The following is a 12,072-nucleotide window of genomic DNA, read 5'->3' as shown; positions in this document are numbered from 1 at the left end:
TCCCAGCACTGGTGAGAGCATGGGGCAGTCCTTTCCCCACCCGAGTGACATGGCTGGGGCCGGGGCAAGGGAAGCGGAGCAGGCTGGGCCCACCTTGCTCCACTTCCTGCCGCTGGTGAGTGTGGGGGTGCGATCCTTTCCCCACACTCACCAGCGCAGGGAAGTTGAGCGCCACGGCTGGGAGCTGGCGGAGTAGCGTGGGCTGGGACCGGGTTGCTCCACTTCCTGCCACTGCTGGTGAGTGTGGGGTTGCTGGGGGAAGAGGCTTGCAGAGAAGAGGTGGAATGGGGGCAGGCCAGGGGCGGAGCAGGGGGAAGGGTAAGAGGCAGGGTGGAGGGAGTTGTCTGGGACCCCCTCCCCCGGGACTGCCCTGCCCTTAGTAGTGGGCACAGCCTGCGTGGGGCTGGCCGAGGGATGGGGCTGGTCACTGGAGCTTAGGCTGCTCCGTATGCAGCACGCAGCTGCCTAGGGCACCATGAAATTTGGGGCAATTTGGTGCCCCAAATTTCATGGTGCCCAACGCAGCTGCGTATGCCTAGGGGCGGCCCTGGCTTCCAGCTCCCGTAACCGTGGCCGGCTCGCTCTGGCCCCTCTTCTTTTGCAGGTGTGTTGGGACACCCTCAGCAGTGCTGCGCAATTCCTGAGGTGGCGCCAACTCGGTGCCCTCATCCAGCAAAAGGAGCTGTGGCGAAGCTGTGACTGCCGGGTGAGGGAGCCCTCGGGTCATTCACTGCGCAGCCCTCCCTGGCAGGAGTGGGGGAATCGGTGGATAGGGCAACCCCATTGCCCGGCTCTGTGCCCACACCGAGCCCCAGCCCCAGGACCACACCTGGCCCTGGGTGTAGTCCCTCTGCGTGATCCCCCCCTGGCACAGGAAGGAGGGGCGAAGGCAGGCCACTCCACAGACCTGGAACCCGGCCTGCGGGACGGAAAGGCCTTTCATAATCTGGTGCTCCCTTGTTCTGGCTCCTCGGTGGCGTGCTACAAGGGGAGAGCAGAAACCTTCCTGTGTCAGACTATGGCCTTTCTGGAGAACCTGCAGGCTCCAATTAGAGAAGTGGCCATCAGGTTCCTAGGTAAGCACAGAGCAGAGGGGTCCCTTTAGCTGGGGGGCTGGATCCGGTCCCAGGCTCTGCTCAATCCCTGCCGGCAGCGAGAAGTAACCCCTGGGCTCCTGATTGCCGAATGAAGGCTCAGGGGTATCAGAAACCTGCAGGAGTTTGCAAGCTCACCCCAAACTGCCCTGATTGGCTGATGGGCCCCCTCTAACCCCACTGCTCCCCATGCAGTCCCCCCCGCCCCTGTCCTGCCATGGACTCTTGGTAGTGAAACCTCAAGGTGCTATGCTCTCCTTTGGCAACCAGCCCCACAGCTATCCCTGGGGACTCATCCTTTCCCTGGGGATTCAGGAGCACGTCCTGGTCAGCGAGGGGCGGGAGAAAGCCCCACTGCTTGGAGGGTGACAGATGCTTTGACACCCTCGCTGGGGATGTGGGGAGGTGACAAGCTGTTTGTGTGTGTGTGTGTAGAGGGCTCACTGCCTGGCAGCTGGACCAGAGGAGCCAAGACAAGCTGGATGCTATCTGCAACGGTGAGTGGTAACCGCTTTGAGCACTGAGCGTTAGGGGGACGAATGGCCCAGAGCCACGGGCTGGGTTCAATCTCCGACGCCAGCAATGTGATTGTGGGCGAAAGCCACAAAGGGATGCAAAATGTAGATCCCCCAACCCCTGATCAGCTGCCCCCTCACCCTGTCGTGTCTCCTGGTTGGCACTTGCCCAGGCACTTAGCCCTGACCTCATAGCTGTGGCCTGGCAGATCCCCAAACTGGACCTGAGCTGCCTGGCATTCGCAGATGATTGCCCCCCCCACCCCGAAACACAGCCAAGGTGGGGTCCTGCCTCCCCCCTTGCACTCACTAGCCCAGTGTTTGGGGCAGTCACCTCCACGTGGGGTGCCTGGGGTCAAGCCACTGTTCCAAATGAAGCCGAGGTGACGTCCGGTCATCTACCTCCCTGCTGCATGCCCAGACCCCTGGGCCAGTGCAGGGCAGAGCAGTGTCTCCTCCACATTTGTTGGGGAAAAGGGGAAGAGGGGGTGACATAGCTCAGGCTCCTCACTCCCGGAGCAGGTTCATAGCTGTGCCTCCCAACCGGAGCTAGAGAATGGCTGAGCTCCCTCCTGGAGGGCAGCAGGGCACCTGAAGTTAGGTGTAGCCTAACAGTGCCCAAGCCCCCTTTGTGAATTTCCCCCTCTCCGGGCCTAAGTGCCCATCTGTGCATTGGGGGGAAGGGGGAGGGTAAATACAGGCAGGGATGAGGCACTCAGATACTGCAGGAACAGGGCAGTCCAAGAAATAGTGAGTGAATGGGGTTCATTGTGACTTCTTGCCTGTGTCTGGAGGCTCTCCCAGCTATGGAGGGCAGCGGGGATGTTTAGTGAGGGTTGCTGGTTGTTCCCGCGAGTCCCCTGCCTCCAGCCTGCTGCCTCCTTGTCACGGGCTGAGAGGTACAGCGCTGGCTTGGTCTGCCGGGGCTTTCCAGAACGCCGTGGCTCTGACCTCTATTTCCTTCAGGACAGCAAGTTCTTGGTCCGATGCCTGGCTTCGCAGACTATCCCCATCCTGGATACTTTCAAGAACCACCTTCCAGCCCGCTCCAGCCTATGGACGTTGTTCCTCAGGATGACAGTGATGTGTACTAGGGAGAGCCCGGTCATTGGAGCTGCCCAGCTGCCCTAGCTCTGGGTAAAGCCAACCTCCCTTCTTTGGGGGCTTGGAGAACCAGAGCCTGCCTGGAGCAGGGTGGAGCACTTCGTGCCAGACCATGGCTTCTTCCCCATTGGCCGCCTGCCCTCCCCAGCCATGTGAGTAGTTAACTGCTTGATAGCTTTTATCACTATGTACTTTTTGACAGTTTTCCGTGCCCCATGTAGGGTTTATGTTCCACCCTCCATTCCCGTTTCCGGTCGTGTACGTTTTTGGTGGTGTCAGACATTCTGAAAATTTATTTTGTATTATTTTTCTGTGTCTGGCCGGGAGAAGGTTGCGTGCTTGTGTTTTGACATATTTAGAGGAAAAGTATGGACGAGTAGAAAGAGAGGCTGTAAGGGGTTTGCAGCTCCCTCCCCATCCATCTGGGTGGGAGACCACTCCACTCGCTATGATACTTCCGGGGTACCTTGGTTCAGGGGAAAATTAGCTCAGTATTAATGCTTCTGGCCTGCAGTCAGGCCAAGCAATGGTAGAGAGTCTGTTTTCCTGGGGCCCTCAATCAGGGAAGGGCTGCAATCGAGAAGGAGCTCTGGCCTACAGGCTGAGCAGCAGGAGGTCCATTTGCCTGGCCCTTGATCAGGGCTGGGCAGCAATCAAGTAGGGGGGTTCTGGCATACAGTCTGGCAGAGCCGTCACAGTCTAGGGGAGGTTAGCTCTCTGGTGGGAGAGTCAGCACAACCATCTGGCGTCCTGATTCAGGCGGGTGCCAGACCAATGCAGGCCTCCTGACAACCAGGTGGGGAGGCTGCCACTCCTGACGGTGGGGTGGTGGGGGCAGGGGAACCCAGGCCTTCCCACTCCACTGTGTCCCAGCCCAGGGCCCTAACAGTGGCGGAGTGGTCCGCTACTGGGGCAGCAGGGAAAATCTGACGGCAACACACTGGCCGGCTTGTAGTCAATAACATGGCTGAACCGTATTCAGCTGCCCTGGGCTCCTTCCTACATGCCCATTCCGTGTGTACCTGGGTTCCAGGGTCGTTCGCTTCACTGGGGTAGACGGCTAGTGGCAGCCCCACCAGCTCCTCTGAGTCTCCGGCATCTGGCAGCTCCGGCAGCCCCTCTGGGTCTCTGTCAGGAGAGTGCTCTCAGTTAGGTCTGGGCTCCCTCAGCGTGGAAGAGACATCCTGCTCATCTGGCAGCTCTCTCCCATCTGAGCTGGAGGGCCGGCCTTGCACAGTTCTGCTTCCTGTCTGCCCTTCTGCTTCTGGCAGGGCGGCCATGGGTGTCCCGGTTCTGCCCACCAGGGGTGTTCGTGGCTCCCTCCCAGTCAGTCAGGGCAGGAGACCACGCCCTTGTGCTCTGTACCCTACACCCCCATCTCTCAGCCCCCCTGCCAGGGGTTAGAGGACGCTGTGCTCTGTATCCTACGCATCTCCCAGTCCTCCTGCCCGGCGTCAGGGGGTGCTGCACTCTGTACTGTATATATTCACTCATCTCTCAGCATAGCACAGGACTTGGGGGGCACCTGCTGGCAAAGTGGCCTCAATCCCCACCGTACAGGCAGTGGTCATTCAGCCGGCGATAGCCCTTCTCTCGAGCCCCGAGTGCCTGGGTGTCATGGCTGCCTGCAGGAGTTCAGGGCCAGCAACTGCCTGGGGGGAGGGAACAGGGCCTGGTTAGGCAGGGGCTCAAACCCGTGAGTGTCAGTTTGGATCCCCAGCTTGCCGTAGGGATGCAACACAGTGCGGGATCAACTCCAGCTGGTTCCTCATAAACCTTGCCCCTGAGGCCTCAGTAGAAATGGGGATGTTCACCTGGCAGCACGCAGGTGCGAAGGCCTTGAGAGGGAGGTGGCAGATGTGCCCTTTTGATGTCTGAGCCCGAGCACACGGGGAGAGCAGGGGCGTAGGCACCGCTCCGTGGTACTGTTGGCAAACGTCTGTGACTCGCGTGCCCTGGGTGCACACGCCCCTACAGTGGAACATATACAGGCACAGCACAGCCTGAAGAAGGCCAGCTCCTGTGTTAGGGAAGTCACCGTTTGTGTGTTTTTTTTTTTTTTATACAAGAGCTGGAAACTGACATTGGATAATCCAGGAACTCCTGATCAGCACTTTGTCCCTCCAGGAGACCGACCCATCTAGCGCAGAGAACGGGGGGACACAAAGGCTGAGCTGAAGCTAGATTCATGCTCTCCAAGATGCCGGGGCACCCACATGGTCTATCTGAAGATGGCCTGGGGGTTCCCAGCATTGCCCTCATGCTATTTCTCTCTGGGAGCCCTTGCCCTGCACCCTGGCCTGTCTGTTCTCAGGAGGCTGCATGCTGCCAGGTACACATCCCCAGTGCAGAGTTCCTGGTTTAATGCCAGGGGATGGCGACTGGGAAGGAAACATACTGCCATGCCAAGACTGCGAACGGGCTGGTGATAATGCCCTGGGGTGCCTTGCATGTCAGTACCCAGCTGGGCCGGGAGCCAAGCGCCCCCTCTAGCCATCTGTCAGGCCCCAAGTCCGTCCTGTGCTGGGCTCCAGCCAACCACAAGCCAGGAACTGGACCCGTGACTCCCAGAGAAGGTATATCCATTTCACAGCAGCAGCTCAGTCTGCTCAACATGACTCCAGGGCCAGGAACTCGCTCCTGTCTGACATTGGCAACAGTCTTAGCCTGCTCCAGCCCCGCTCCTAGTCCTACTCCAGCCCTGGTCTCCCTCCAGCCTTGCTCCACTCACGCCCTGGTCTCCTGAGTCCAGCTCCAACCACTAGGCATGACCGCGTCCATCACCTTTGCTGACACCATCCCTTCCATCGGGAATGGCACTGAGGTTGCTGGGGGAAGAGGCATTCTCAGGTTGCCAGGAGCCATTGTTCTATTTACCAGGGCAGTCTGATGCCAGGACAGGTCCCTGAGCTCTGGAGAGGACTAGAGCTGCATTAGGACACCTGAAGTGCAGCTGCTGGAGAGTCAGCAGAGTCACCCAGTGACAGCCACACTTGCCTCCCAGCCCGGGAAGCCCAGAGCATAGACGTCTCTCAGAGCATCTCTGCTGGCAGGAGACACTGGGCGAGAAATGGAGCCCCTCTGCCCAGGAGACCCCATGTTGGTGGAATTGGGCTGTGTTTGTACATTGTCTAACACCACGGGGCCCTGATCCGGGACTGAGGCCTCTGGGCACTACAGAAATACAAAAGAGAACAGCAGGGCTGGAGGATTTACAGGCTCCATTTTAGGAGGGCTGGTTGGTTTGAGCCAGCAGTGAGTCCCATATAACACAGAGCTGTGGTAGCGATGGAAGACCTGTTTCGTCTTCCCTATCTAGTACAGTTCACAGCTTAGCCCTGACCAACTGCAAGGATCTTGGCAGGCCCTGGTATGGTTGTAGCAGCAAACTCAATGTTTGGGAAAAGCGAGATCTGTGCAAGAGGCAACGTAGTTCAATCTGGGCACCAGCCAGCTCCTCTGCCCCAGATAGCTCTCACACTGAACCAGGGACGAAGGGGGCAGAAGGTTGGAAGAGAAGGTGCCAGCCTGGGACGCCCGAGACCCATGGTCATTTCCCAGCTCTGCCACAGATGCTCTGCGTGGCCTCGGGCAAGTCACTCATTCCCTCTGTGCCGTGGTTTCCTGTCTGTACAGTGGGGTAGCAGCCAGGTCCTACCCCGCAGGGGGCGGTTAGAATAAATGCAATAGAGGTTGGGCAGTGCTCAGATGCAAGGGGGAGGAGGATCAGGATGGTGCCTAAGATAGACTGAAAGCAAGCGGGAGCTACAGAGCCAGTGGTGACAGGGGTTTGGCCTTTGACAATCTGCTTTGGGTTCCTGGGCTGTCAGACCCCAGCCAGCCACTGACCTTGCCAGACCTCCCTGATCTATGGTGGTGCTGCTCTCCCTGCGTCAAGAAGTTACTGCTTCCTTCTGGGCCGAGACCCGCACAGCAATCATCTCCTGGGGCTGCCACGGCACTGAGCAGCTAGCAAGGCCGGAGCCTCAGTTAGGTGGGGGGGCTGCTATTAAAGCAGCTTCTGCGTAGTTGCAGCGGTGAGAGAGGAAGCAGAGACGGGACCGTTTTACATCCCACGGCCAAGGCACCCAGCAGCTTGGGCAGGTGCAAAGAGCCGCCTGCGTGGGCTGGGAGGTGGGGGTGGGAACAGTTTGTGAATCCCCGTTCTGCACTGTAGCGAGAAGGAGGATCCGGGATGGAACTTATTCTCCCATGTAGGGGTCTGGAGACCCCCTGGCTACCCCGAGCGCTAATTCTGGCTCATTCCCAGGAATCGGGGAGTGTGAGTAGTGGAGCTGCCAGCTCTGGGAATCTTCCTTCCCAGCATGAGATTGCCTTGGCGGGGAAAGCCCACCCCAGGAGCTGGCGTTTGTTGGCCTCTTCCACAGAGCGCTGGAGTCTCAGCCGCTCCAGATCTGGGAGAGGGACGAGCTGTGAATTTGGAGCCAGATTCGGGTTTGGATCTGAATCCACCAGCGCTGGCAAGTGTACGGATGTGGGGAGTTAGCTCCCGCCTGTGCCAGATCACACAATGCCACTCCTGCCTCCCCAATTTCCTCCCTGGCGTTGCAACTTGCCCCCTGCACCTGGCATGTCAGTACCCAGCGAGGCCGGGAGCCAAGCGCCCCCTGGAGCCATCTGTAAGGTGCTGAGTCCCTCCTGTGCTTGGCTCCAGCCAATTTACAAGCCAGGAACTGGCCCTGTGACTCCCAGAGCAGGTATATCAGTCTCACAGCAGCAGCTCAGTCTGCTCAACATGACTCCAGGGCCAGGAACTCACTCCTGCCTGACATTGGCAACAGTCTTAGCCTGCTCCAGCCCTGCTCCTAGTCCTACTCCAGCCCTGGTCTCCCTCCAGCCTTGCTCCACCCATGCCCTGGCCTCCTGAGTCCAGCTCCAACCACTAGGCCTGACCACCTCCATCACCTTTGCTGACACCATCCCTTCCATCGGGAATGGCACTGAGGTTGCCGGGGGAAGAGGCATTCTCAGGTTGCCAGGAGCCATTGTTCTATTTACCAGGACAGTCCCCCTGAGCGCTGGAGGGGGCTAGCGTTGCATTAGGACACCTGCCGTGGAGCTGCTGGAGAGTCAGCAGGAGACATTGGGTGAGGAATGGAGCCCCCAAGGGCAGGGGCCATTCAGGAGACCCAGCTTGGGAGGAATCAGGCCTGGGATTCTCTGCAGCAGCTGCTGCCACACAGACCTTGGAGAGACGAGCTGCGGAACTCACAAAAAGCACGGCCCCTGGCACAGAGCTCTGTAGCACTGGGACCCGTACGTGTGAGACGCAATCCAGCAGGGCCTTGGGCCAGCCCCACCCTCTCCCACTGCCCCCGTCGGGGAGGCCAGGGCACAGTTCACAATTTAGCACTGACCAGCTGCAAGGATCCTGGCGGGCCCTGGTATGGTTGTAGCAGCATTTTCAATGTTCGGGAAAAACGAGATCTGTGCAATAAGCAACGTCGTTCCATCTGGGCACCAGCCAGCTCCTGTGCCCCAGAGAGCTCCCACAGCTCACAGTGAACCAGGGACGAAGGGGCCAGGAGGTTGGAAGAGAAGGTACCAGCCTGCCTGTGGCTCTCCTGCCTTCTGCTCCTTCCCCTTCACGGTGGTGTCTGAGCAACTCCTGCTGCTCACAAGCCCGCCCCCAGCTCCCCCACTCCGCAGGCCTCCCCCACCTGAGACCTGCCACAACCCCAATATTCCTGGGAGAAGGGATCAGGGTAATTTCCCTGAGCAGGAAGAATCCTGAGTGGTTGGATTCAGCCTGTCTGCTGTGCCGTTTGTGAACCAGCAGAAGGAGAGGCGGGAGTGACCCAGGGGAGGCCGATTGGCCTGCGGGATGGGGTGCTGGCCTGGGAGTCCAGAGACCTAGGTTCTAATCCTGCCTGTACTGCTGACTGACTGGGTGACGTTGAGCACATCCATTCCCTTGTTTCCCTGCTGGCTGCCTTGGCTAGTTAGAGTCTGAGCCCTACGGCCCAGGGATTGTCTGCAGCACCTGGTGCAACAAGGCTCTGATCTCAGCTGGCATCTGTAGGCGCTGGTGGAACAGAAATAACTGGGCTGGCCCTGATGCTGAACAGGGCAGTCGCCTCTCATCACTCACAAGCAATGCCTTGTCCTGGCTTCTTGCAGGATGCTGAGGAAGTCCCCAAGGGCCCCTCCAAGCCCATCCGAGTCTGGGAGGAGACGAAACTTCCCCCAGGAAAGTAAGCGGAAGAGCCCACAGCAGTAGGAGAGGTGTGTGCCTCAGCCCTTCCATGCTGGTGAGTGGGTGCCTCCTGGGTCGGTGGGTGGAGGGGGCTGTAAAAATGGCAGGGGCCATGGCCTTGCATTGCAGTGGGGCTTGGCCCCTCTGGGGGTTGGGGTTGTAAGACCAGGGTGTCACTGGGGGAGAAGACTCCATAGACCTTGTACTACTGTGGGCTGCCACGAGATGGAGACACAGGAAAACCCAGGCAGAGGGGTAATGGCCCCTCCTGCTGGCAGCAGCTGCAGCCTCTACAGCCGAGGGGGGCGTTAGGGGCAGCAGCAGAAGCATCAGGTGGAGACTGACTGAATTGCCCACCCTGATCCGTCACTCTGCAGGGTCGGAGGATGTTTTCCACCAGTCAAAGGGGATGCTCGGTGCATGGTGGGTTGTTAAGTCTAGGATTGCAGCGCGCCAGCCAGAGCATGAGATGCCCCTTGATGTTGCAGACCCATCTGCTGGCCCCTTTGCAGGGGGGCCACGCATGTCGCAGCACAGGGCGTTTGGGGGGTGGTTGATGATGGGAGCCCAGGGCCTGCCCAGGTTACACCTGGTGGCTCTGGCTGGCTGTCAATGGCAGGAGAGGCAGTCAGAACAAGCAGAACGGGCAGGCCCTGGGTCCCCGTATCCCACGCAGACTGGGCAGCTCTTCCCTCTCCCGCAGCAGGGAGTAGACCGATTCACTGCCAGTTCCTCTGCCCCCTCCAGCAATGGCCCGGAGAGCGGGGACACCACTGATAGCCTGACATCATCCTTCCTTCCAAGTGTGGCTCTCCCCCAATCCCCAGGCTGAGCCTGCATGCTGGGCGGGGAAGTGAGGTGGCGGCTGGGAACCAGGGCTGCAACTGGATCTTTGCTGGGCTGGACAGCAATGAGGTGGGGAAGCCAGGGATCACTGTGCAAGACCCTGTTGTGCCTCGGGGCTGTTACCTTGCTGGGGCGGGAGCATGGTGCAAGGATTTCCTCTAAGATCTGTCATCCAGCCTGCAGCTTGGCAGCCCCAGGTATTACCACTGCTCTGTCTTTGATCAGATTCACCATCACCTGCTAACACCTCCTGCTTTATGGGGCCAGACTCGGAGGAGAAAGAGGCCCTGAACCACATCGACGGCTTTCTCAAGGGCAATGAACAGATACCGAGAGTCCTCCTCTGATCTGTCATCTAGTGCCCTGTCCACATGCACCATCCGTCCTTCTCAGGTTGATACATGGACTCTAAGGCCTGACAGGACCACTGTAACCTCCTGTATAACACAGGCCAGAGACCTGCCCTCAAATAATTCCTGTTTAAACTAGAGCATCTTAAAAATGTCCCATCTTGAGTTACAAAAGATCACACACCATGCCCCTTGCTCAGTTTGTTCCAATGGTCTATTACTTTCTCTGTTAAAAACGTATATTTCCAGTTTCAATGTGTCTTGTGGACTTGTGCACACTGGATTTGGCCAGTCCCCAGTGCGACAGGTTGCCCCCCTTTGAGGTGCCACCTGATGTACTGGGATACCACTGAGCCCGCCTCTTCTGTCAGCCTGGGTCCCCTTTACCTTGTCTTGCTGGGCTAGGCTCACAAGCTTCTTCCAGCCACGCACACAGTCAGGGCCACGCCCAGCTGCAGAAAGACACAGACACTGAGCTCAGCTGTGGGAAGACTCAGCTGAAGGGGCTTGTCCCAGTATTGTGCTGCCCACCTTCTCTGGAGTACAGACCCAAAGGTTTTATGAAATTCACCCCCTCCCTTGATGTGGAGAGGGGTATGAACAACTCTTCGCCCTTCCCCACCGGTTACTAATTGCACTAACTGGGTTGTGGTATAAAGAAGAAATAAGATTATTAACTTCAAGAGGTAGACTTGAAGTGGTTATAAGAGATAGCAAACAGAACAAAGCAGATTACCTTAGTCAATAAACAAACCACGCAAGCGAAGCTTTACACACTAGATAGGATATACATTTGCAGATTCTCCCCCTGAGTGATAAACAGGTTGGCAGATTCTTAAGGCACAAGCTGCCTTGGCTTTGCAGCTTGGATTTCCCAGGTTTTCTTATACAGGCTAGGAATCTCTCTCCAGCCTGGAACCATCACTTCTCAGAGTTCAATCTTTTTCCCTCAGGTGTTTCCAGGTATCTTATTGCAGGGAGTGTGAGGGTCCCCCCCCCAATGTCATTGTTCCTCTTTTATCTCCTCTTCCCACCTGCTGGAAAACTCTTTTGCTGTGACCTGGGTCCAACAGTTCCCATTGTGTCATGTTATCTCGGAGAGGTTTCTATTGCACACAGTTCCTGGGGTAACCCTGGTGCTTGTGTGCATTTCCTCAATAAGCCAGTGTTTGGCTTTTTTACTGTTGTACCTGAAAGGCTGTTTTGAACCTCACAATGTGTTTCAGGGACGCATACATAACTGAAGTTCATAACGTCACATACAACGATAGCACATAGAATCCAATGAGACATTAATGTCTAGCAGATCAAGACTTTTAGAATGATATGGCACAAGAGCTACCTTGTACCAAACGTATCCTAATTACATGACAGTAGCAAATATTGCGGTGTCAGGGTATCACACCCAGTTGTTCCTCCCACACTATCATGGCCCCAGTAAGGCTCTCTGGCTGCTTAGCCCCATGTTGCAGTTCCTCTTTGGACACCTACCCCTGAGATCTGCTCCCTCTCTGGTCTGGTATCACACAGCACTGCCCTGCCCGCCCCAGATAGTCACTCCTGTTGCCAGATGAATGGCCTTCTGGCATTTGGCATATTAAAGCCTGAGCAGCGCTAGGGGGGAGGCTTTCTGACATCTCTCCCACTGACAGCTCCTTTCCACGCTAAACTTCATGTTTGTGTCAAATCTCTGCGGGGCATAGGACGAGGCCAAGAAACTTAAGTTCTTGGATTGCGTCAGCACCTTCAGCAGAGCCGTCCTCACTAGGAGCCCAGAGAGAAAACTGGCTGCTTTTCTCAGCAAAGCCCTCCTTGTGGAGAAGATAAAGGTGAGTAAAACACACACTGGGGCTGTGTTACTTGGCGGATTTAGTGATTGGCCTGGAGATCTCTGCAGATTTGTCTAACTTCAACTGCCAATCATTGGATCGCGTTAAGACATTCGT

At 57.4% G+C, this 12,072-nt stretch overlaps 1 long non-coding RNA gene across 1 annotated transcript; it reads left to right on the top strand.

The window, feature by feature from the left end:
- Nucleotides 1-629: 629 nt before the first annotated feature.
- Nucleotides 630-8,979, top strand: LOC142069416 (uncharacterized). The gene is made up of 4 exons (XR_012665238.1): nucleotides 630-706; nucleotides 1,530-1,591; nucleotides 2,576-2,865; nucleotides 8,855-8,979. It is a non-coding gene; the product is annotated as an uncharacterized LOC142069416 (long non-coding RNA).
- The last annotated feature ends 3,093 nt before the right edge of the window (nucleotides 8,980-12,072 follow it).

This window comes from Caretta caretta, chromosome 1 (genome assembly GCF_965140235.1).
Source record: "Caretta caretta isolate rCarCar2 chromosome 1, rCarCar1.hap1, whole genome shotgun sequence".
Lineage (NCBI taxonomy): Eukaryota > Metazoa > Chordata > Testudines > Cheloniidae > Caretta > Caretta caretta.
This window is presented reverse-complemented; position numbering and strand designations above follow the sequence as displayed.